Consider the following 25,193-nt stretch of genomic DNA (forward strand, 5'->3'; position numbering starts at 1 on the left):
AAAAGCTCTATAACAAAACAACAACAACAACAAAAAGCAAATAGACTGTAGAGGAGTAGAGGGAGTAAATAATCAAACTCAGGGCTGAAATCAACCAAGTAGAAACAAAAAGAACTGTACAAATAATCAACCAAACCAGGAGCTGGTTCTTTAAGAAAATCAACAAGGTAGATAAACCCTTAGCCAGACTAACTAGAGGGCACAGAGACAGTTGGCAAATTAATAACATAAAAAATGAAATGGGTAAAATAACAATGACAACTGAGAAATTAAATCATCTGATCCAATTGCAAATGCTTTCTCAGCATCTGAGATGTTCATATGTTTTTTTTTTCCCCCTCCGAGTTTTTTTATATAGTGAACTATGTTGATGGATTTCTGTATGTTGAACCATCCCTGCATCCCTTGGATAAAGCCTACTTGATCATTGTGGATAATCATTTTGATGTGTTCTTGAATTCAGTTTGCAAGAATTTTATTGAGTATTTTATTTTATTGAGTATTGAGTATTAAAGACTATACTCAACAAAACTGGAACTGAATGAAATGGACAATTTTCTAGACAGATACTAGGTACCAAAGTAAAATCAGGATCAAATAAACTATTTAAAGGGTCCCATAACTCCTAAAGTAATAGAAGAAATCATAAATAGTTTCCCAACCAAAAAAGCCCAGTACCAGATGGGTTAGTGCTGAACTCTATAAGACCTTCAAAGAAGACCTAATACCAATACTCTTCAAACTATTCCAAAAAATAGAAACAGAAGGAACACTACCCAATTTGTTCTCTAAGCCATAATTACTCTGATACCTAAATCACACAAAGACCCAACAAAGAAAGAAAACTTCAGACCAATTTCCCTTATGACTATCAATGCAAAAATACGCAATAAATACTTCAGGGATGCAGGAATGGTTCAATATACGGAAATCCATCAATATAATTCACTATATAAACAAACTCAAAGAAAAAAATATGATCATCTCCTTAGATGCTGAGAAAGCATTTGACAAAGTCCAACATCCCTTCATGATAAAAGTCCTGGAAAGATCAGGAATTCAAGGCCCATACTTGAACATAGTAAAAGCAATATACAGCAAACCAGTAGCCAACATCAAACTAAATGGAGAGAAACTTGAAGCAATCCCACTAAAATCAGGGACAAGGCTGCCCACTCTCTCCCTACCTCTTCAATATAGTACTCGAATCGTAGCCAGAACAAGTAGAAAGTAAAAGGAGGTCAAATGGATACAAATTGGAAAGGAAGAAGTTAAAATACCAATATTAGCAGATGATATGATCATATAGTTACAGGACCCAAAAATTCCACCAGAGAACTCCTAGATGTGATAACTTCAGTAACGTGTGTGGATACAAAATGCCTCAAACAAATCAGTGGCCTTCCTCTATTCAAAGGATAAACAGGCTGAAAAAGAAATTGTGGAAACAAAACCTTTTACAATATTCACAAATAATATAAAATACCTTGGTGTGACTAACTAAACAAGTGAAAAATCTGTATGATGAGAACTTCAAGACTCTGAAGAAAGAAATAGAAGATCTCAGAAGATGAAAAGATCTCCCATGCTCATGGATTGGTAGGATTGATATTGTAAAAATGGCCATCTTGCCAAAAGCAATCTAGAGATTCAATGTAATCCCCATCAATTCTTCACAGAGTTAGAAAGAGCAATTTGCAAATTTATCTGGAATAACAAAAAATCCTAGGATAGTGAAAACTATTCCCAACAATAAAAGAACTTCAGGTGGAATCTCCATCCCTGACCTCAAGCTGTACTACCGAGTAATCCTGATAAAATCTCCATGGTATTGGTACAATGAAAAGCAGGTAGATCAATGGAATATAATTGAAGACCTAGAAATGAACCCACATACCTATGGTCACTTGATCTTTGACAAAGGAGCTAAAACCATCCAGTGGAAAAAAGACAGCATTTTCAACAAATGGTGCTGGCTCCACTGGCGGTTAGCATGTACAAGAATACAAATCGATCCATTCTTATCTCCTTGTACAAAGCTCAAGTATCAAAGATCTCCATGTAAAATCAGATACACGAAAGCTAATAGAAAAGAAATTGTGGATGACCCTTGAGAACATGGGCACAGGGGAAAATTTCCTGAACAGAACACAAATGGCTTATACTCTAAGATCAAGACTTGACAAATGGGACCTCATAAAATTGTAAAGCTTCTCTAAGGCAAAGAACACTGTCAATAGGACAAAATGACAACCAACAGAGTAGGCAAAGATCTTTACCAACCCTAAATCCAATAGAGGGCTAATATGCAATATATACAAAGAACTCAAGAAGTTAGGATCCAGAGAATCAAGTAACTCTATTAAAAAATGGGGTACAGAGCCAAAGAATTCTCAACTGAGGAATACCAAATGGCTGAGAAGCACCTAAAGAAATGCTCAATATCCTTAGTCATCAAGAAATATAAATCAAAACAACTCTGAGATTCCACCTCACATCAGTCAGAATGGCTAAAATCAAAAACTCAGGTGACAGTAGATGCTGACAAGAATGTGGAGAAAGAGGAACACTCATCTATAGCCAGTGGAACTCCAAACTGGTACAACCACTTTGGAAATCAGTTTGAAGGTTCCTCAGAAAATTGGACATAGTACTACTACCTGAGCACCTAGTTATACCATCTCTGGGCATATACCCAGAAGTCACTCCAAAATGCAATAAAGACACATGCTCCACTATGTTCATAGCACCCTTATTTATAATAGCCAGAAGCTGGAAAGAAACCCAGTATCCTCCTACAGAGGAAAGGATACAGAAAATGTACATTTATACAATGGAGTACTACACAGCTATTAAAAAGAATGAATTCATTAAGTTATTAGGCAAATGGATAGAACTAGAAAATATCATCCTGAGTGAGGTAACCCAATCACAAAAGAACACACATGGCCTGCACTCACTGATAATTGGATTTTAGCCCAGAAATTCAGAATACCAAAGATACAATACACAGACCACATGAAGCTAAAGAAGGAAGACCACAGTGTGGATACTTTGGTCCTTCTGAGAAAGGGGATCATAATACCCATGGTAGGAAATACAGAGACAAAATTTGGGGCAGAAACTGAAGGAAAGTCCATCCAGTGACTTTCCCACCTAGGGGTCCATCCCATATACAGTTACCATACCTAGATGCTATTGTGGACGCCAACAAGTGCTTATTGACAGGAGCCTGATATAGCTGCCTCCTGAGAGGCTCTGCCAGTGCCTGACTAATACAGAAGTGGATGCTCACAGCCATCAATTGGACTGAGCACAAAGTCCTCAATGGAGGAGCTAGAGAAAGAACTCAAGGACCTGACAGGATTTGCAGCCCCATAGGAGGAAAAACTTTCTCCTCCTCCCTTCCCCCTCTCTGCACATGGCCTCCAGTTTCCTATCTCTTCTTTATCCTTTCTATAATAAAACATCTTACAATCATGCATTGCCTCCTCTCAACTAGATATGCTTTGTGGGCCCAGCTTTTGTAGTCTCAAGACGCAACTGAGAACTCCCATGCCCCTATTTTTTCCTGCCACACCCAAACCACCACTGCCACTTTCCTTCCCTGCCATCTCTCTCCCTTAGCCCTCAGAGCAGACTGAGCTGCTCTGGGGCCCCTAATATGTTCTCAGCTCCTCTGAGGAGTCAAGTGTTGCCTGTGATTCCTAAGAAGCTAGAAACTGTGTCCTTGCCCTCCATGAGGCCCAAGGACCCCTCTTTCAGCTGTCCCCCGCAGCCCCCCTCCCCGCCCCTGCTCTCTGAGGACTGGGATACAGATGCCCACCTGCCAGAACACGGTGTGCGGACAGACACTCGAGTCCACTGCCCAGAGTATCAGACCTCTGACAGGATGTAAGTCATCTTCTCCAATCCCTTTCATATCCCCACCACCCAGCAGCACCCGATGCCATGGAGCTTGCTACCTGGTTCACCACCTGCAGTGCACCGTTGGTGGCCAACATTATGCCCAATGTGTGATAGCAGATAATGTTTGTGAGCCACCATGTGGCTGCTGGGATTTGAACTCATGACCCCTGGAAGAGCAGTAAATGCTCTTAACCGCCATATGTGGTAAATCTGTCCACTACACCTTGCACTGGGTCTGGTCTCTTGGCTGCAAACACTGGGCCTACAAAGCATGTCTAGTTGAAAGAAGGCAATGCATGATTGTAAGGTGTTTTATTATAGAAAGGCGAGAGAAGAGATAGGAAAGTAGGGGCTGGCCATGTGCAGAGAGGGGGAAGGGAGGATAAGAAAGTAAAGAAGAGAAGAGGCTAAGAGGGAAGGGAGAGAAGAAGAGGAAGAGAAAAAGGGAAGGGGGAAACCACCTCTTATATGGTGGGCTTGGCTGGGCTGTCTGTGCTGCTGAGCTATCTGGCTGTGGGGTGGCTCATATCCAGCTGTGGTTAAACAACTGGGGGTGGAGGCCAGCCAGAATGCTGGGAGCTTGGGGCATTGTCTACATGATAGATAGCACAGGCTAATGAATTTGGATGACTCGTGGAATCAGCCATCTGTGTCTGGTGGACAGATTCAGAGGCTGTTTGAGACACAACCTTAAACCCATTGGAGTAACAATTATCATATTATCTGCTAAATTTCGGAACAGTTTTGGACCGGCGGCTTTTGGTTACAGCCTGTGTATCCCAGTCTCTTACAGGACAATATGTAACAGTTATCTTATGACTCTTCTGTGATTGTAAAATGAGTTTACTAAAGTAAATGTCTCTGTAGTTGTTCTATTTCCACATTAAGGAAAATTTTGATTGATGTCCAGAAATTACTCAAATTAAATGAATAAATTACTATTGAGCAATTATTTAATAAATAACATTCCTAAGCAGTTTAAAATATACCCTTGTACATGTTACATTGTCACTTATAACAACTTCTCACTTGTCATGTGCATCAATTAATGGATACTTTTTATAATCATAATAAGCCCAAGCTAGAGGGAAGAAAGGAGAAGTGTGTGAAGACAGGAGAAAGGATATACTAGTTAACTTTAAAATAGATTTTATGTACTATCAAGTATGTACTATTTTCTTTTGATTTCTAATATCTACCATATGGAACTCATATTAAAACTCATCATTTATAATCAATGTCAGCAATGTGGTACCCTTCTTCATTTCAGTTGGGTAGGAGACCTGTCTAGTTTTACACTGCTTTTGTTGTTGTTTTGTTTTGTTTTATTTTAATTTTGAGATTTAATTACAATATTTCTATTTTCTACTTCCTTACTCCACCCACCTCCTAGTTCTATTAAATTTATGGCCTCTTTTTGCATTAATTGTTATTGTATGCATATATGTGTAGTTATATATGTGTATAAATATATATTACTGAATATAACCTGCTCAGTCAGTAGTGTTATTTGCATTTCCTCATGCCTGATCATTGGGTATTAGACAACCAATTAATGTTTTGTTCCCTAGAGAAGACTATTTCTCCCACTATTTTTCCCATTCTTGGCATTCCTTAGTTTCCCATAGTTCCTTATGTAGGGTTGAAGAAGATTTAATTTTCATACTTTTCTGGAGACAGAAAAAAAATGGGTTTCAAAAACATTTCCATGGAATACAATACTGGTAGAAAAAAAATCAGTTTAGTTTTTATAGGAAACTTTACCATTCAAAAAATAGGAGAAATAAAGAAAAGTTAAGGAATGGAAAACTGAAGACTTCCTTGTTTTATATTGAATTTGTTTCAAAGACTTTGACAATGTACAAGGCACAGTTTCAGCACCATGGGTTATTTCCTGGATCTAAATAATATAGATAATTATTAACCTCAAGACAGACACATTTGTCATGTGATTCAATTTAAAATTATTTCCAAGAGTATTCCAAATTATTACCCCTTAATTTTGAGCTGTTTTGTGCTTTCACATGACAACTGTGAATGCTATAATATGTGATAAGGAGAGACCTGGTACAAATGATATATGATTTCTTTCTCTCCTGATGATAGGAATGAATGTGGAAGAAGAGTGTCCCATAAAGGCAACAGGAAAGACTGGAGATCTCCAACAGAGTAAATTGATGTCTAGCTCAGAAGACTGATGAAATTGTCTTGAATGATGGAGGTACAAATGGTCAAAGGACGCAGAAACATGAAGGAGGAAAATAATCTTGGAGAAAGAATCAAAGTGAGGGAATGGGAATAGAAGGAGTGGAGAAGATGTTAACAAGCAGAAGGGCCTAAGTGTGGATGTCTCAATCCTACTTGGGAGGGAAAAGAAAGTAATTGCTGTAGGAGCATAAGGAGGGAGGCACCTGGGTGGGAGAGGGGACAGGGAGAGAAAAAGGGAAACATGATCAGGAATTGTGTATGGGGAGGGGGGACAATACTGAAGCCCTTACACCCAGCAGAAAGAATGGAAACAGGCAACCTCAGCAAGTAAGAGGTGGGGGACACTCTAGAATATACTAGAGACATGAAAAGTGAGAGACTCTCAGGACTCAATGGAAGGTACCTTAGATGAAATGTCCTACAGTGGGGAGATGGAACTTGTAGAGTCCACCTTCAGTAGAAAACAGAACATCATGTGGAGCGATGGGGTTGCCATCCCACAGTCAAAAACTCTGACCCAGCGTTGCTCCCATCTAAAAGAACTGCAAGGACAAAAAATGGAGAAGAACCTGAGGGAAAGGAGGTCCAGTGACAGGCCCAAATTGGGATTCAGCTCAAGGGAAGTCTCCAATTCCTGAGACTATTACTGATGTTATGATGTACTTACAGACAGAAGCTGCCCTCTCAAAGGCCCAACAAGCATCTGAAAGAGTCAGTTTCAGATACCTACATCCAACCAATGGACAGAAGCAGGGGACCCCTGTGGTTGAATTGGGGAAAAGCTGGAAGAAGCTGCAGAAGGGGAAGACCCCATAGAAAGATCAGCTGTTTCAACTAACATGGAACCCCAAGATCTCTCAGACACTGAGCAACCAATCAGGCATACACTAGCTGGTCTGAGGCCCTTGACACATATACAAGAGAGGACTGCCTAGTCTGGCAGAGAAGATGATGAGAGACGATGCACCTAACCCTTGAGAGACTTGAAGCCCCATTGAGTAGGGAGGTATAGTGGAGTCAGGATGGGAAACGGGAACATCTTGGAGATGGGGAAGGAAGTATGGAATGAGGAACAGTCAGAGGGCAGTCATAAGGGGGATAAAGACTAGATTGTAAAAAAAAGGTATAATAATAATAATAATAATAATAATAACAACAACAACAACAACAAACAAAAACAACAACAACAAAATAATGGGATACCAAGAGAATCAAAATAAAAAGTAGAGACCGTTACTAGTTTACCTTCTAGGTACTGTCTAAAAAGTTTAGTTGTAATACATATTTATAATTTTAAGTCAGTTTCTTTATTTAAAAAAGATTTATTTATTATTATACATAAGTACACTGTAGTTGCCTTCAGATGCACCAGAAGAGGGTGACAGATCTCATTACAGATGGTTGTGAGCCACCATGTGGTTCTTGGGATTTGAACTCAGGACCTTGGGAAGAGCAGTCAGTGTTCTTACCCAGTGAGCCATCTCACCAGCCCTTAAGTCAGTTTCAAACAATAAGAAACAGAATCAAATTAGGTGCCCCTGTTTATAATGAATAATGTGTATATTCAGCAACAAAGAAATCAGACTCTCTATCTTTGTCATTAAACCAAAGCATTCACAAATAATAGTTCAATTTCATAGTGCACTGGCATACATTCATGAGATGCAGAGTCCAGAGCTGCTAACCCACTCTTACCACAGTGCTTATGCCAATGGAAACTTACTTGGATCCCATGTTAACAGTAAAGGAGCATTACTACATATTTTTTTTTCTGACTGCCATTCTTTTGAATTTTATCAGAACTTGCTGATCTGGAAGCATACAGGTTATATTTCTTCCCTTTGACAATTTCCCTTCTGGAGGAGTTCTCTAGGGGTTGGGGAAACCCAATTGCCATGAGCAGAGAGCTCTTGCCACCACCTCTCCCTCAGAGCTCCATTGTCTCACCACCTTTCCTCAGACCCTCACAACTGGAAAGATACAGGTTAGATTACTTCCTTGAAGCCATTCCCCTGCCCAGCTAGTTGTCTGAGATATGCTCAGCTACCCTGAGAGGTGCCCCTGGAGCTCCATTGTACTGCCAACTCTCAGCCTCCCCATTTGCTACCCACTACATACCCAAATGATGGGAGACTTGCATTGACCCCTGAGTTCCATTTTCTAGCCCAGGCCTATGGACCAGAGATCTCCTGTACCAGGATCATCAAGGGTAGACCCTGCTTCCCAATAACTGCTACATAAGGAACATCCAGGGACAACCAGATGGGTAAAGGCCAGAATAAGAACACAATCAACAAAAGCCATGGCAAGATCAGACCTTCCAAGGATAGTTATCATACTACAGCAAGCCCTAGCTATCTTAACACAATCAAAGCAGAAGAAAATGACCTTAAATCCAATCTTGATAGAGGTCTTGATAAATCCAAAGATGATAGAAGTCTATAAAGAGAAAATGAATAAATCCCTTAAAATTTTCAGAAAAACACAATGAGTTAGAGGTTTTGATGAGGAAATAAATCCCTTAAAGAAACACAAGAAAATACAATTAAACAGGTGGAGGAAATGAAAAATGTTCAAGATTTGAAAGTGGAAATAAAAACAATAAAGAAAACACAAACTGAGGCAATCTTGGAAATGGAAAAACTAGAAAGAGAACAGGAACAACCCACAGAATACAAGATATGAAAGAAAGAATCTCAAGTGTAGAAGATACGATAGAAGACATTGGTACATCAGTCGAAGAAAGTGTTACATCTAAAATAAACTGTGACACAAACATCCAGGAAGTCAGGAATACTGTGAAAAGACCTAATCTAAGAAGAATAGAGGAAGGTAAATTGTCACAGCTCCAAGGACCAGAAAATATTTTCAACAATATCGTAGAATACTTTCCCAACCTAAAGAAAGAGATGCCTACAAATATACAAGAAGCTTATGGAAACTAATTAGATTAGACCAGAAGGAAATTCTCCTGTGCACATAATAAAACACTAAACTTTCAGAACATCAGAAAAAAAAGGATATTAAAAGCTGCAGGGGAATAAAAGCCAGGTAATATACAAAGGCAGACCTATCAGAATTACACCTAATTTCTCAACAAAGACACTAAAAGGTAAAAGGACATGGACAGATAACTTTCATTCTTTAAAAAACACAGATGCCAATCTACACTATACTACCCATCAAAACTCTCAATCACCATAGAATGAGAAAACAAGCTATTTCAAGAAAAAAAAAATTCAAAATAAATCCAGCCCTATAGAAAGCAAAACTCCAAACCAAGGAAGATAACTATACCCATGAAAATACAGAAAATAAGTAATACCAGACCACCAAAAACAAAATAAGGGAAGCACATACACACACACACACACACACACACACACACACACACTCATACCACTATCAAAATAACAGTAACAATCACTGGTCTTTAGTATACCTCAACATCAATGTACTCAATTCCCAAATAAAACGATACAGGCTAACAGGAAGGATATAAACCAGAATCGATAATTCTGTTTCATACAAGAAACATACCACAGAAATAAAGATAGACATTTCCTCAGAATAAAGAGGTAGAAAAACATTTTCGAAGCAGATGGATCCAAGAAACAAGCTAGAGTTGCATTCTAATATCTAATAAAATAGTCTTTCAACCAAAATTAATCAAAAGAGATAGGGATAGACACTTCATACTCATCAAAGGAAAAATCCACCAAGATGGTGTCTCATTCTGAACATCTATGCCCCAAACACAAGGACAACTACATTTTTAAAAGAAATATTGCTAAAGCTTAAGTCACATGTTAATCCCCACACATTAATCATGGGAGCCTTCAATACCCCACTTTCACCAATGCACAGGTCATCAGACAAAAACTAAACAGAGAATGAAATTAACCAATGCTACGAATCAAATGGACCTAATAGATATCTACAGAACATTTCACCCAAACACAAAGAATCAGCACCTCAGGGGATCTTCTCTAAAACTGACTATATGGTCAGTCAGAACACAAGCCTCATCAGATGCAAGAATATTGAACGCCTTGCATCTTATCAGATCACAGTGGACTAAAGCTGGATTTCAACAACAGAAACAACATCAAGGCTGAAAACCCATGGAAACTGAACAGCTCTCTACTCAATGATCTCTGTGTCAGGGAAGAGATAAAGAAAAATTAAATACTTTCTAGAATTCAATGAAAATGAAGGCATAATGTACTCATACTTATTGAATACTATGAAAGCAATTCTAAGAGAAAATTCACAGCACTAAGTGTCTCCATATAGAAATTAGAAAGTTCTCATACCAACAATTTAAAATTGCATCTGGAAGCTCTAGGAAAAAAGAAGCAAGCACAACAATCAGCAGGAGAAAGGAGTAAATAATCAAATTCAGGGCTAAAAATCAAATAGAAACAAAGAAAATGATACAATGAATCAACAAAACCAAGCTAGTCCATTAAAAAAATAACATGATAGACAAACTGGTAGCCAAACAAACAAAGGCAGAGAGAGAGTATAGAAGTAAGCAAAGCCAGAAATGAAAAGAGAGACATAACTACAGGCAATGAGGAAATTTAAAAAAAAAAAAAATCATTAGTTCTTACTTTAAAAAGCTGTATTTAATCAAATTGGAAACTGTAAAAGGAATGGATGATTTTATAGACGGAAAGCACATACCAAATATAAATCAAGATTAGGTAACTATTTGAACAGGCCTGTAACCCATAAGGAAATACAAGCAGTCATTAAATATTTACGAACCCCACCAAAACCAACCAAACAAACAAACAAACCAAAAAACCCAAGGCCAGATGGCTTTAGCACAGAATTCTACCAGACTTTCAAAGAAGAGCTAAAACCAATACTCTCCAAAATATTCTACAAAATAGAAACAGAAAGAACACTGTCAAACTCATTCTATGAAGCCACAGTCACCCAGATATTTAAACCACACAAAGACACAACAAAGAAAAGGAACTTCAGACCAATTTCTCCTATGAACATTGTTGCAAAAGTACTAAATAAAATACTCTAAAACTGAATCCAAGAATACATCACAAATTACTTTATTTATTTACATTTCAAATGCTGATCCCTCCAAGTCACCCTTCCCAGAGTTGTTCTCCCCATCTCCTTCCCCTTAGCCTCTGAGAGGGTTCTCCTACACCCACCCATGCCCACCTCATGCCTCCTGAAATATTGACAATATTGAGTGACTTAAAGAAATTTTCAACATCCTTATTCATCAGGGAAGTGTAAATCAAAATGAATGTGAGATTCCATCTTACACCTATCAGAATGGCTAACATCAAAAATTCAAGAGATAAGCCGGGCAGTGGTGGCACACACCTTTAATCCCAGCACTTGGGAGACAGAGGCAGGCAGATTTCTGAGTTCAAGGCCAGCCTGGTCTACAGAGTGAGTTCCAGGACAGTCAAGGCTACACAGAGAAACCCTGTCTCAAAAAAAAAAAATTTAAAAAAATTCAAGAGATAGCACAGCTATAGAGGATGTGGAGCAAGGAACACTCCTCTATTGCTGGTAGGAGTGCAAACTTACACAACCATATTGGAAATTAATTTCACAGTTTCTCAGAAAACAGGAACTAGTTCTACCTCAAGACCCTGTTATACCACTCCTGGGCATATATCCAAAAGATGCTCCATTTTACCTTAAGGACATTTGCTTGACTGTGTTCATAGAAGCTTTATTTATCATAGCCAGAAACTGGAAGCATTCTCAACTGAAGATTGGATAAAGGAAATGTAATAATCCTCAGTTATTAAAAGAAAAGACATCATGAATTTTGCTGAGAATTTTAATGGAACTTGAGGGAGGTAACCCAAAGCCATGGTAGGTACTCATTTATGTCCGTTTGGACATCAGCCACAAAGTGTAGGATAACCATGATAAAATCCATAGACCCAAAGAAACTAGGTAACAAGGAGGTCCCAAGGAATGATACATGAATTTCACAAATAATCATCAAGGGAGAATATTATTGAAACTAAATATTCATTGGAAGTAGATACAGAGAACCCGGTAGGAGAGGGTGTGAGGGAGGGGTAGGAGAGGCCTAGAAGTGAAAAATGAAATTGGCTAAGGGCATCTCTGGTGACTAGCTGGAGTTCTAGGACAGGAGAGGATATAGGGAGTCTATAAGGGTGACACTAACGGAGATTCCAATCAGAGGGTGATATAGAAACTCTTGAAGTGGCAACCTCCCGTAGTCACACAGAATTTCCTGAAAAGGGAGGGGGGCATTAGTGTACCCACAAAACCTTTAACCCAAAATTTTCCTTGCCTACAAGATGTGAAGGCATAAAGACAGAGCAGAGACTGAAGGAATAACCAACCAATGACGGCCCCAACTAGAGACCCATCCCATGGGAGAGAGCCAACACATTATTAATGATACTCTGATTTGCTTGCAGGCAAGAAGCTAGCATAACTGCCTCCTGAGAGGTTTTATTTAGCTGCACATGGAGACCTGCAGAGACCCACAGCTGAACATCAGGCAGAGCTCAGGGAGTCTTGTGGAAGAATGTGAGATAGAAGTGAGCAAGTTGGAGGGGGTTAATAACACCACAAGGACCTACAGAGTCAACTAACTTGGGACCATGGGGGCTCACAGAGCCTGGGCCATCAACAAAGGAGTACGCAGGGCTAGATCTAGACTCCCTACATATTTATGGAAAATGTGCAATTTGGTCTTCTGCTTGTTGGTTCCCTAACAAGTGAAGCAGGACTCTGATGATCTCTTGTTTCCTGCCATTGAATCCCCACATCCCTACATGAACCATCCGGTTTTGTCTCAATGGAATAAATGTACCTAGTCCTACTAGGACTAAATGTTACAGTGTGGATTGGTACCCAAAGGAGTCTCTCCTTATCTGACCCCGGGGTGGGGGCGCGGTTATTGGAGAGAGGTACTTTTAACAGTGGGACTGGGAAGAGGAAAGGGAAGGGGGGGTGCGATCAGAATATAAATTGAACAAAAAAAAAGTGGAAAAAGTAACTCAAATAAAATGGTTATATTTTTAAATTAAAATGAATCTTTGAATGTCCACTAGTATGACAGGAGAGATTTTTTATGGCATTTGTTTTTCTCCAAAGAGCCAAAATGGCTCAAGAAAAGATGCTATATAATATTTTGCAACAATAACACTCTTAGGGCTGTACTGGGGGCAATGTCTTCTATTTTAGGCATGTACATAGTTGTTTTTAAAAATCAAAAACACTATAAAGGCATGAAAGCAACACTCAATTATTATAACTGTCTGGCAAGAGCATATAGTTAAAGTAGCCTGAGGCATTCATTCTCATATACACATATTCAGAGAAGTCTTTATATCAAAACGCTTAGAGGGAACTAGAATGTCGATCAAATTACCCACATTTATATTTACACCTTGTTGGTATTATCTTTTATCAGTAATTCACTGCCTCTATTTGTGTATCTGACAGACTTTTAATATATTTAGTCTATTGCACATTGTTTCTTGTCCTTAAATTTGTAAGTCACAGACATCACAATGCAATTTTATGATTGCTAATGCTGATAAGTAAGATAAACTCTTACATAACTATTAATTGAACTACTTAGGAAGATTCTCAGACTTGACTGAAAAGAAATAAGAAATTTGCAAATATGTGTGATCCAATGTTTCATAATTCTTTGCTGGATTACATACAGAAAGTTTGGAATCTTTTTTTTTCCTGAAATTTCCCAGGATTGGTGTATTTTCTATAATAAACTTTATTAACTTTATTGTACATTTATGATGTTATTTATACAATCATTTGGTGAACCTGTTTATTTAAAGGCAACTAACTATAATGTTGGGTACACATAGAAACTTTCATTTAACATGTAAATAACAAAGTCTTTCCCCTTCCTTTAAGTGTATTGACTGTTTACACAGCTGTCTTTTACTGTCTAGAGATGATTGGTTCCAGGATTTCCACAGGCACCAAAATATACATCTGCTCCAATCCCTCATAGAAGTAGAAGTTCTATTTACATAGAGCATATTGCACCGTTGTGTAAATTTTGAACAATGTCTAAGGTATAAATGATATTTAGTACAAAATAGTAACTTAAATAATTTAGGGAATGAGGGCAAGAAAATAGTCTGTATGTGCTTAGTACAGATGTAAACTGCTTCCTGATGGCATGTGTGTATGTATGTTCGTGTGTGTTCGTGTTTATGTACATATGTGTACCTGAATGTTTGTGAGCATGAGTTTCTCTCTCTCTCTCTCTCTCTCTCTCTCTCTCTCTCTGTGTGTGTGTGTGTGTGTGTGTGTGTGTGTGTGTGTTTACTAGAGTAAGAATGCTCATCATTTGAACAGGAAAGGCAAGCAGCTAACCCAAAGCCAACCAGGCAGCATACACTAGCTAATATGAAGCTCCTGACATACATACAGCAGAGGAATGCCTGGTCTGGCCTCAGTGAGAGAAACTGTACCTAACCATTAAAGACTTTTGACCCCAGGGATGGGGAAGTCTAATTTGATAGGGGTGGAGTGGGGACATACTCTTGGAGACAGGGGAGGAAAAGTGGGATGATGAACTGTGGGAGGGTGGACCAGGAGGGGAATAACAACTGGATGGGAAAAATGATTAAAAATAATTAATATAATAATAATAATAATAATAATAATAATAATAATAATAATAAGATAAAGCTTAGGTGGTGTAGAACACTCTATATGTGTCTGTTCATGGGCCCGAGTTTATAAAATACATAGCACTTTTCTAAATTAAGGTAACCACAAATTGTGTATATACTATACATTCTTTTATATAATAGAAAAATATATTTTCTGATTTGATAGCATAAATCTGGAAACATAAAACATATATGAATAATTTGTCTTTTAAAATAACAAGTATTTTGAGCAATGACCATGGCCCAGTTTCTTAATTACTAATTGACTTTAAGATCTATTTTTCAACATTTACTTATTATATCTTTTACTTATAAACTGTAACTCTCTTTCCCCCTGCCCCTCTCTATCTCTTTTTCTTTACCTCTCTCTCTCTTTGTCTGTCTCTCCCTCTCTCACCCCCTCTCTTTCTCTATCTATTTCCGTGTGTCTGTGTGTGTGTGTGTGTGTCTGTGTGTGTGTGTGTGTGTGTGTGTGTGTGTGTGTGTGTGTGTGTGTGTGTGAAGCTAACTGAGGTTTGTGGAGTGATGATTTGCTCCTGCAGTGCTCACCTGGTCTAGATTTCCAGTGGGTCATCTCTGGAAGCAAAAGTTACAATTTTCCATTCTTATTATCAGTTTTCCATTCTTATTATCAATATTACCAGGATGTGGACAATTTTCTAAAATAATTTGAACTATTCAGTCTCTGCTGCTAGATGGAAATTGACACGATGACATTAAAACCCCAAGCCCTCAAGAATTTCAAACAATTTTTAAATAGTAGTTACTGCTTAAAGCATTGTCATGTTTTGACAGACTTAGATATTGTGTTTTTCAGAATCACTCTTCATTACTTCCCAACACTCTGAAATTTTTACCAGCTAGACCACTCCTGTTAGTCAGTTTACATGAAGAAATAACTATGGTTGTCATAACTACTCAATCAATTATTCAATCTGCAATCCATCAATCTATTTGGAAACAAAAGTAAGATTTTATACCAGTAATTGACTAAGCACACCCTTTCTTGAAGCCATACTTAATGAACTTAACATCTTTTGTAAATGGAGTCATTTTGCAGTTATAAATGAATTTGGGTTAGTATATTTATTAGGTTCAATTAAAAACCTTATACTTTCTGTTGGTAAATGGCATAAGTGATTCTTGATCTAACTAAATCATAGTGTCCTGCTGAAAGTTTGACCTTAACTTACTAATCAATAAAACAGCCTAATGGTAATCTGTTGTTATTATTGTTGATGCTGCTATTATTACCTCTGTTTATGCTTGTATGGAAAATTTTTTTCATTACTTTCAATGTGCCTATCATGTCAGGCAAATTAATTTTTTCAAGAAATCTTTGGCTAGAACTGAATTAAGTAGTTAAAAGCTGGGATTCTATTGTTTATTTGGCAATCAATGAGAAATGAGTGTCTGGAATATTTATCTTAACCCACTGAGTTTAAACATCGGACATTAGCCTCTCTGGATTATCTTCAGCTTCAAATAATAAACAAATGCTTTGTTGTCTTTCCTCCAGTGTTCACACATCGGCTCTAACACAGTGAAGAAGGATGGCACTTTATGGGGATGTGCAGAAGGGCAGATATAAATAAACTAAAGCTCAAGCTGAAGGCTAGTAATGGTATCGTGGGGCTAAAATGGATGCCTCACGAACAATATGGTATATTTATGCTAGCATTTCCAGCAAGATTCACACACCGACCCCACAGATTCCTGTACCATCTGAGCTGGGAAACTCCCACAACAAATGAAACCATTATTACCACGGTTTGACCAAAGCTCACCTAAAAAATGTGAAAGCATGCCACCCTGAAATTTTAAAAGAATAAATTTAATTATCCATGGAGGCAAGTTTTCCTCCAAATAATTAAAGTAGCAAGCATTTTAATAACATTATTTTCTTCAACATTCACCTTTAACACAGGGTCAGCTTCTTAGATCAAAGGCTTTGCCAGGTTCTTTTGCTTATTTTACATATGCTTGCTTTCTATTTAAATAAGTGCACTTCGGCAGATATATTAGTTTTCTAAACTATAATAAAGAAATCTTTCACTTATATTAATTTGCTTACAGAATGCACCAATGGCTCATTCTGACCTCTCTAGCAGCAGATGACACCCAGGGACATTCAGAAGCATACCCCTAAGTCAAGGTCTCTCCATATTTTAATTGTGTTCATGACAGTTGATGTTGATTCCAGTTTTTCATGTCACTAATGGTCAGGGTTAGAGATAACCCATTCATTTTGTTTACCAGGTGATTTATGAAGGCACTGAAGGCCTAGCTCCTAAACACTCCTACCTGAAGAGACTAAAATATAGATCAGAACTGATGAATGTAAAGCCAGATGAAAGAATAAACCTTTAGAGTGCTACATCATTGTGGCCTTCCTGATGTCCACACCACAAGTTTTTCTAAAGCAGTAAATGAAGTTTTATCATTTCTCTGGAATCAAAGAAGAAATCTCTTCAATAAATATCTTATGATAAACTAATTTTCTACCATGGTCATGCCATGACCGAGTCAGGTAAGGGGTTTCATTTCTTGAGCTACTTTTACTTTCTATCAAAATGTGTATGTACATGTACATACACGCATGTATGTCTGTGTGCTTTTTTTTGTATGTGTGTGCATAGGCATGTGTATTCATGTGCATGTATGTATGTATGTATATGCACACATACACATGCCTCTCTTTTTTATGTCTATGTATGTATGGTTGGTGAGGAAGAGTTTGAGATGACATGTAGATTTTACCAAGTACTTATTTTTATGACACCCCAACACAGAGCATTCCAGATAAATGTGAAAAGCAAATGAAAAACAGAAGTAATTACGTAAATCTTTAGATACTATTGACTTTTCCTCCAAATTTGAAACAAATACAAACATTCAGTTTCATTTGACTTTATAAGATGTTCTGAAAAATCTATCTAGTGCTAAAGTTATGTTGATTAGAAAGGAAACTGAAAAAACGTATTAATTAAAAATAAAAGTGCAAAAAAGAAATCTCTGAACTTAAGATCCTCAGAAAGTCCCATCTTAGGGATCTGTGTGCCTCACACCATTTGGTTCTGAAACCTTGGATAGCCCAACTTTCATTGGAAAGCCCATAACCTTGTATTGTAGAATGTTTTTGCTGTGTTCAACTCAAAGTAGGGAACACTTTGTCCAGCAACTCAATCTTTACAACCAAACACACACACACACACACACACACACACACACACACACACACACACACTTCACATGCAAGCATGTAACTAACCTCACTATTTCAATCAGAGGTAACTCCGTTATTTTTTTAATCTTAAATTTGTGTTTAATGTTCTCATGACCTACCAAATTGACTTTATATTCCCAAATAAAAGAGATCTTCATTTAAGAATAAACAACTGTGGTTCTAAGTCATTCAGTAGCCTGTACACTTTTCCAAATATTAAACAATTGCAGAAACCACAAAAATATCCTCCAGGTTCAAGTATTTTTTCTTCAGAAAATAATAGTCATTCCATCTTGTGAAAAATGCTAATTTGCAAACCAAAGTAGAATGTGTGTGTGTGTGTGTGTGTATGTGTGTGTGTCTGTGTGCATGTGTGTGTATGTGTGTATGTGTGTGTGTATGTGTGTCTGTGTGCATTTGTGTGTATATGTGTGTATGTGATGTGTGTGTGTATGTGTATGTATGTCTGTGTGCATGTGTGTGTGTGTGTATGTGTGTATGTGATGTGTGTGTGTGTATATGTGTATTGTGTCTGTGTGCATGTGTGTATCAGGTCACTACTGGAACTAAGGAGCACTCTTAATTTTTCCATAAAAGGAAGACAGGAAGTTTTATAATTTGCTCAACTGTAAAGAATGTTAAGAATTATAGTAAAAGATATAAAATGGTGAATTACTGTAAGTGTATCCCAGTGAATTCTACTATTTATCTAAAAAAAACACTTGGAATATGTGGAACATGACACCTTATCACTGGATAAGTTTTTCAACTAGAGTGGGAATTTCATGTAACAAATTTTTCTATAATAGGGTTGTAAGCAAACTTTGGTGGGAAACACATGTTCACCAACAACTGATGTTACAGATTTTATCCACATGCCACCAGAACCAAGTGTGGTTTTCCATATTTAGACATGCAACCTTGCATAATAATTAATACAATTAATTAATACTTTTTTCCTTTGTCAGCTCTGGGCATTGACGCTTTCATCTGTCCCATTGCATTGATGTTTTCATTTGATACAAACTATTGAAGAGGTATGTCTTCAAGAAAGTCAAATAAGTCTTACAGACCTGAGTAAGTGAAATGAAAAGCTTAAAAATGTATCTTGGACCCTTCTGAGGCTAAGTGTTTGGACACTCAGTGCCACTAATATCTTGGTGCCTACATCTCACCAGTTCCTTCTTTTACTGTAGTTCCCTTGGACCCACTCACAACTTCTGTATTGACCATTTACATATGTTTTATAGACATAGAGATGTGGAAAGGTTTCATCTTAGATTACAGGGATCCTCATCTGTGGGCCCATGACAGCTTTTACTAACTCAGTCTTCTGAAGCGTTTCCTGAATCACAAAGTACCCATCATTTATGTCATGTAGAAAAGTTCACACATGCAAACATTTGCATATGAGGTATCCCAGGAGAAATTCATGAGAAAGATGGTGTGTGTGTGTGTGTGTGTGTGTGTGTGTGTGTGTGTGTGTGTGTGTGTATGTATGTGCACTCAAAGTTTGAAGAGACCTTACTTGTAGCCAGAAAGATTCTTAATAAATGCCATTTTATTTCTATCTGAAACAACCTCATTTTTTAGCTTTCAGAGTGTGGCTTTGTGAATAGATACTTCAGTATTTGGAGAACAGAAACTTTCAACAAGTCTATAAGATGTACATTGTTGATAAAAGCGATAAAAGTGTTGAAATATGTTTGCAGTGTATTAAATGACCCCAAATCATGTGTAGGGACTATTTTATTTTTAAATCAATATTGTGTAGAATAAAGCAATGACTGTACCAAATTTAAGAATAAGTCTATGCATTAGGACAAATTTACACAATTCTATAACTATGAAAATAGTTAAGATCTAAATAGCCCAAGAAACATTTTCTTAGGTACTCAATGTTGTTTATGCCCATCTGACCTAGGACAGTATCAAATCTGTGTTTGAATCTATGGTTTTCATTTTATCATCTACAAATTAAAATACAATCTAGCAGTATGTGCATTTCTCTTTCTTTCTCTGGCTGAGAATGTGGTAGTGGCAAGACCACACCATACCAGAGAATTTACCAGCCATTTTTTGCTCTAATGACAGGCAACATTTCTTCACTGGACAGACAGACCAGTGTGATTGTCCAAACACTAGTGGTGACATTTTCTTGTTTAAGGTTTGAAAGTACGAGATATAAACGTCAAAGATTTTCTAAAATCTACTACATAGTCACAAAGCTGTGTAAACTCCTATATTATGGGGACCACATTTTTAATTCTACAACCATTTTACGAAGTAAAGTTTGAGAACTAGAAATTTGTATTTCAATGTTAAAACATTGTAGAAAACCAGAATATAGGAGCAGAAAGTACAGAGGTCCAACCCTTAAAGCTTTAATAGGTTTCTTGTTCTATTCCTAGCTAACAATTCAGCAATATTTTTTCAAACCAGGACTTCTGTTTTCACACAGGACAATTCTACAATGAGAAATACATGCAGCCTGCTATTTCCATTCATTCCCTGCATTCTAAGTTGGAATTTTTATTTTTATTTTTGAACAATCAACAATGCCCTTGTTTTTCCTTCACAGATTACAATTCAGCATGTATAAGCATCTTGTTACATGAATAAGAGAGAAAGTCCTTGATCTGAGGAAGCAGCTAAGTAAATATCGGTTGGTATCCAAAAACTAGCCATCTGACATCTTAAAATAAACTAGAGGGCTGTACTCTGGTTCATCTTAATCCAAGTATTCCATGAGCCAGCCGTGGTGAAAGGTGCAGATGCAAACAACCACAGAATTCAGAAGCTCCCAGCCCTGATGCCCAAACTTAACAGCACAAAGCCAATTGGCGGGAGCCAAAGTTTCTAATAAAAAGAAAATCTCACGTGGCTGTATTGTTCTTTTTCTTTAAGAAATTTAATAGTAGCCAAAGAGCTCCGCTTTTAAAGTTTAAGACAAACATGTCAAATTTCTTTCTGAAAAAATGTCAGATTCTTCTGGGGGTGTAGCGATCTAGAGGTAGAAACGGTGTTTTATAAGTTGGCTATCCCTGGTTCTCCAGAGGTGCAATTAAATCAGAGGACAGGCTTGGGAGATGACTAGCAATCCAAGTCAGAAAAAACATCTTAGTAGAGTAGAGGCCAGAAAAGGTAAAACCTTATTTATCATGGACAGAGAACTGACAGGGGTCACCTGTGCACAACTTCAGACACTTTAAGGAGACAGGTAGTCACACTGAACTCTCTCATGATTTACAGTTTTAAAAAAAAAATCCTTACTTTACTTATAGGAATTCTTTTCCTTATGTATGTATACATATCACATGTATGTGTCAGGTCAGAAGAGGGTGCTGGATTCCCTAAAACTAAAAAACACAGATGGTTGTGAGCCACCACATAAATGCTTGGAAATTAACCCTGATCCTTCACAAAAGCTGTTAGTGCTCTTAAATACTGAGCCATTGTTCAGTCTCACAATGGGGAGGGAGAACCCATGAGACCATATCCAGAGGTTAGGCATGGCTCCCCAGTTGAGGGATGGGGCCACAGAAATACTCTTTATTTAACCCAGAAATACTCTTTGTCTAAAAGAAATACAGTAACAAAGAGTAGAGCAGAGACTGAAGGAAAGGCCATCCAGAGACTGTCCCACCTGGAAATCCATCCCACATGCAGACGCCAAACCCAGACACTATTGCTGATTCCAAGAAGTACTTGCTGACAGGAGCCTGCTACAGCTGTCTCCTAAGAGGCTCTGCCAGATCCTGACCCATACAAATGCAGAAGCTCAACAGCCAACTGCAGGACTGAGTACAGGGACCACAATGGAGGAGTTAGGGGAAGCACTGAAGGAGCTGAACGGGCCTTATTGGGCATCAATGGGAGGGGAAGCCCTTGGTCCTGTGAAGATTTGATGCTCCAATGTAGAGGAATGTTAGGGTGGTGAGATAGGTGAGTAACCTCACAGAAGCAGGGTAAGGGAGGATAGGATAGATGGTTTTCAGAGGGGAAACCAGGAAAGGGGATAACATTTGAAATGTAAATAAATAAAAATAAAAAAGACTATTTCCTTCCAAGTTTGCATATTTTAAAGTGAAAAATGAGTCAAACATATTTTTCTAAGCCCTTTAAAAAGCAGGCAATACCAGGTAGTACAGAAAGTACTAAATATCTTAGGAATTAATTTCAAACTTCTATTTGTCATGATTATTATTATTGATATCCATCATTCATAAGCCTGGACATTCTACTTCTCCATTTCAAGATAACACAAATGTGTTAAAAGAGGTCTCAATTTCTGTCATGTTATCTATACATTAGGGCAGAAAGAAGAAAGACAAATTTCTATGGCAATTGGTCAGCTTTCTGTTTTTAATAATTGATAATGTTGGCAACCATTCTAGGACTGGAGCAATGGAGCCCATTCCAGGCTCCTAGGAAAACTGTTCTCTCCTTAGAAGAGGATAGGCACAAAATTAGTATCTTGTCAGAAGAGTAAACCACAAGAAGCTGGTACACTTTGCTTCAGGATATTGCTTCACCATTGTGGGAAATTTCACACTTTGATAAGAGGGCCTAAGCATTCCCAACTCAGATGTAATACATTCATACACAATCCCAAGTGGAAACAATGCATGCTGTAAAACATTTTTTTTGTTTTGTTTTGTATTTGTTTTCTTGTTTCTGTTTCATTTTTAATTTTTGTGTTTCAAGAGGAGCGCTCAAGCTTACAGGAAATACCTTAATGTCACAATTGCAGTTAACAGTACTAGGAATTTCTTCTTTGTTCATTCTTAGTAATGGAGCCTCTTTTCCATTGCTCATACAATAAGCTTACTCAGACTCTGAATGCCACTCCATTTTTGGATTACAGTTCTACAACTTCTATTATGTGAAAGATATTTAAAATAAAGATTTTTGACACATACGCACATGTCCTTCATTCTGTCTATATCACTTATAACAGTCTTACACTTATCTGTATTTAAGAATATTCTCCAAAAGAAATCAACAACAATTAACCTAATGAAAAGATTTTCAAAATCTTCCTTTCTTAGAAGTAGTTTGATGAACATACACTATATTTAGCACATTTCATATGATTAAAATATCATATTATTTTGTTACTCCGTGGGGTAGTTTAAGATTAGTAAACAAAGTGATAAGATGGCCACCCAGTCATCTAATTTAAATTTAAATTTTAGATTGAAATTTCCCTGGGTAGAACTTAACCACTTTTCTTTTAACTACTTTCCTCTATTCCCCAGGATGCCATGCTGCTGCGCTTCCCAGGGAGCCTACTGGATGCCACACAAGAAGGACCATTTGCAGTGTCTCCTACAGTGTCTGCCCGTAACTGCGTCTGGCAAACTCCTTCTTAATGATGTTGCATGTGGCAGTCATTCTAACAAATGGATAAGCTAAGGTGAATGTTTCCATCAACACAGTCGTTCTTGGAAGCTGCCACCACTACAAAAGAATTCTCTAATCTAATGATAGGATCTAAACGCAAACTGAATTTTGAATAAAACTACAGACTCTGTTCTGACTTCCAGTTACCTTTGCTTCCCATGCTTGGTCTACAGAATCATCTATTTTTTTCCAAAACCATTTGATAAGAAACACTGAAATTTGAAATTCTCTATGACCATTTTCTTGGTCCAACTGGTCTTTTGTAACACAGACACTTGAAAACTATTCCCAGGGGTTGGATATAATGGCTTAGTGCTTAAGAGCATTGAGTGCTCTTACAGTGGACCCAACTTCAATCCCCATAGCCCATGTGGTGTCTCACAACTCTCTGTAACTCCAGTTTCAGGGAATCTAACATCATTTTCTGGATTCTGGGGGACTAGGTAGAGACGATATGTTAACAGATGCGTGCACATGCATGAGTGTGTGCGTGTGCGAGTGTGCATTTCCCAGCAATGAGCCCCCTTCTGCATACCCAAGAATTCCAAGGCATCCATGCCATCACATGGAGATCTATCATTTCCTACTGTTCTGTGACCAGAGCTAATTGAAAAATGGTTACAGAAGGAGAATGGTGAATCATGAGCCTGGAAGAAAGGTAGAGACAAAGCTACAGTAGTGCCAGTGTTCTATGTGAGTACAGAACGGTTATTGAACTTTAGAAGATGGTGATAAAACTGTATTTCATTTGATTAAAAGGTAACACTGGATTCATGAATTTGTTTTTTTTTTTTTCTAATCACAGGACATGTTGCAGGAAGTTTTCTGTCTGGTAGAAACTGTGAAATTTGGAGAAATTTGTCTAGGCTTTAATCTATCCTCATTCATAAACCTCTATCTACGTAAGGTTTATAATTCATGTCCTGTTCTGTCACATCTTTATTTCAAATGTTCTTTGTTCTTTATATGATATTTAATATGAGCATTGCTTTCATAGAAAGAGAAACAAGCAGGAAACAAATTCAGACTATAGAAACTATACCCAAGCACAACTTTCTAATGCAGCTGTGTAGCTCATCTGACCCCAAGAGGGAATTCTAATGATGTTATCATTTGATTCCCATTTCAGGCACTTGGCATTTTTATATATGCTAAAGAATTCAGCCAGTCTTCCAACTGGCATAAGCAATAGAGCACTTCCCTTAGAACACAGGTGTACAAGCAAACAAATTCTTTCTGAACTTGAAACTGATCTTTCAATGCAGCAGATTTCTCAGCAGTGTGCTGAACTATGGAGAAGAGAGAAAAGAGCCCATCTGTCAGGTAGAGGAAACAGATGTTGATCACCTGTTCTCACCTTAAAGTAGACAGGAATAATGCCAACATGTTACACTGAATTGTCTTTTCTCAGCTATATCCCAAAGCAAACTAGCTAGCAGCAAAGTATTAAAGTCTGTTAGAGTTAAAAACAGTGCAAACTGCTGGGAAGCTCTTTAGATGAAGGCAATGCCATTTTAGTTAGCAGTATAGGGGAACAGTTGTAGTAGCTAGATGTAGCTAGATGTAGCTAGATCTCCCTTCATCCCACTGTATGTTTGTGTCTGTATGTCTGTGTCTGAATCTGGTTTTTAACTCTTTGGGATACGGAGATCAGAGTTCAACATCTGAATGTCTTCCCTAGTCACCAAGTCACTTCTATGAATTATTTTTTGAGACAGCAACATTCACTCAACAGGGAGCTCTCCAATATTGTCACG

General features: G+C 37.7%; 1 long non-coding RNA gene across 1 annotated transcript in view; it reads right to left on the reverse strand.

Moving 5' to 3' along the window:
* LOC116094923 overlaps window positions 1–25,193 on the reverse strand; it is an 83,411-nt gene that overhangs the window by 18,448 nt on the left and 39,770 nt on the right. The window lies entirely within an intron of this gene.

This window comes from Mastomys coucha, unplaced genomic scaffold, assembly GCF_008632895.1.
Source record: "Mastomys coucha isolate ucsf_1 unplaced genomic scaffold, UCSF_Mcou_1 pScaffold17, whole genome shotgun sequence".
Taxonomy (NCBI): domain Eukaryota; kingdom Metazoa; phylum Chordata; class Mammalia; order Rodentia; family Muridae; genus Mastomys; species Mastomys coucha.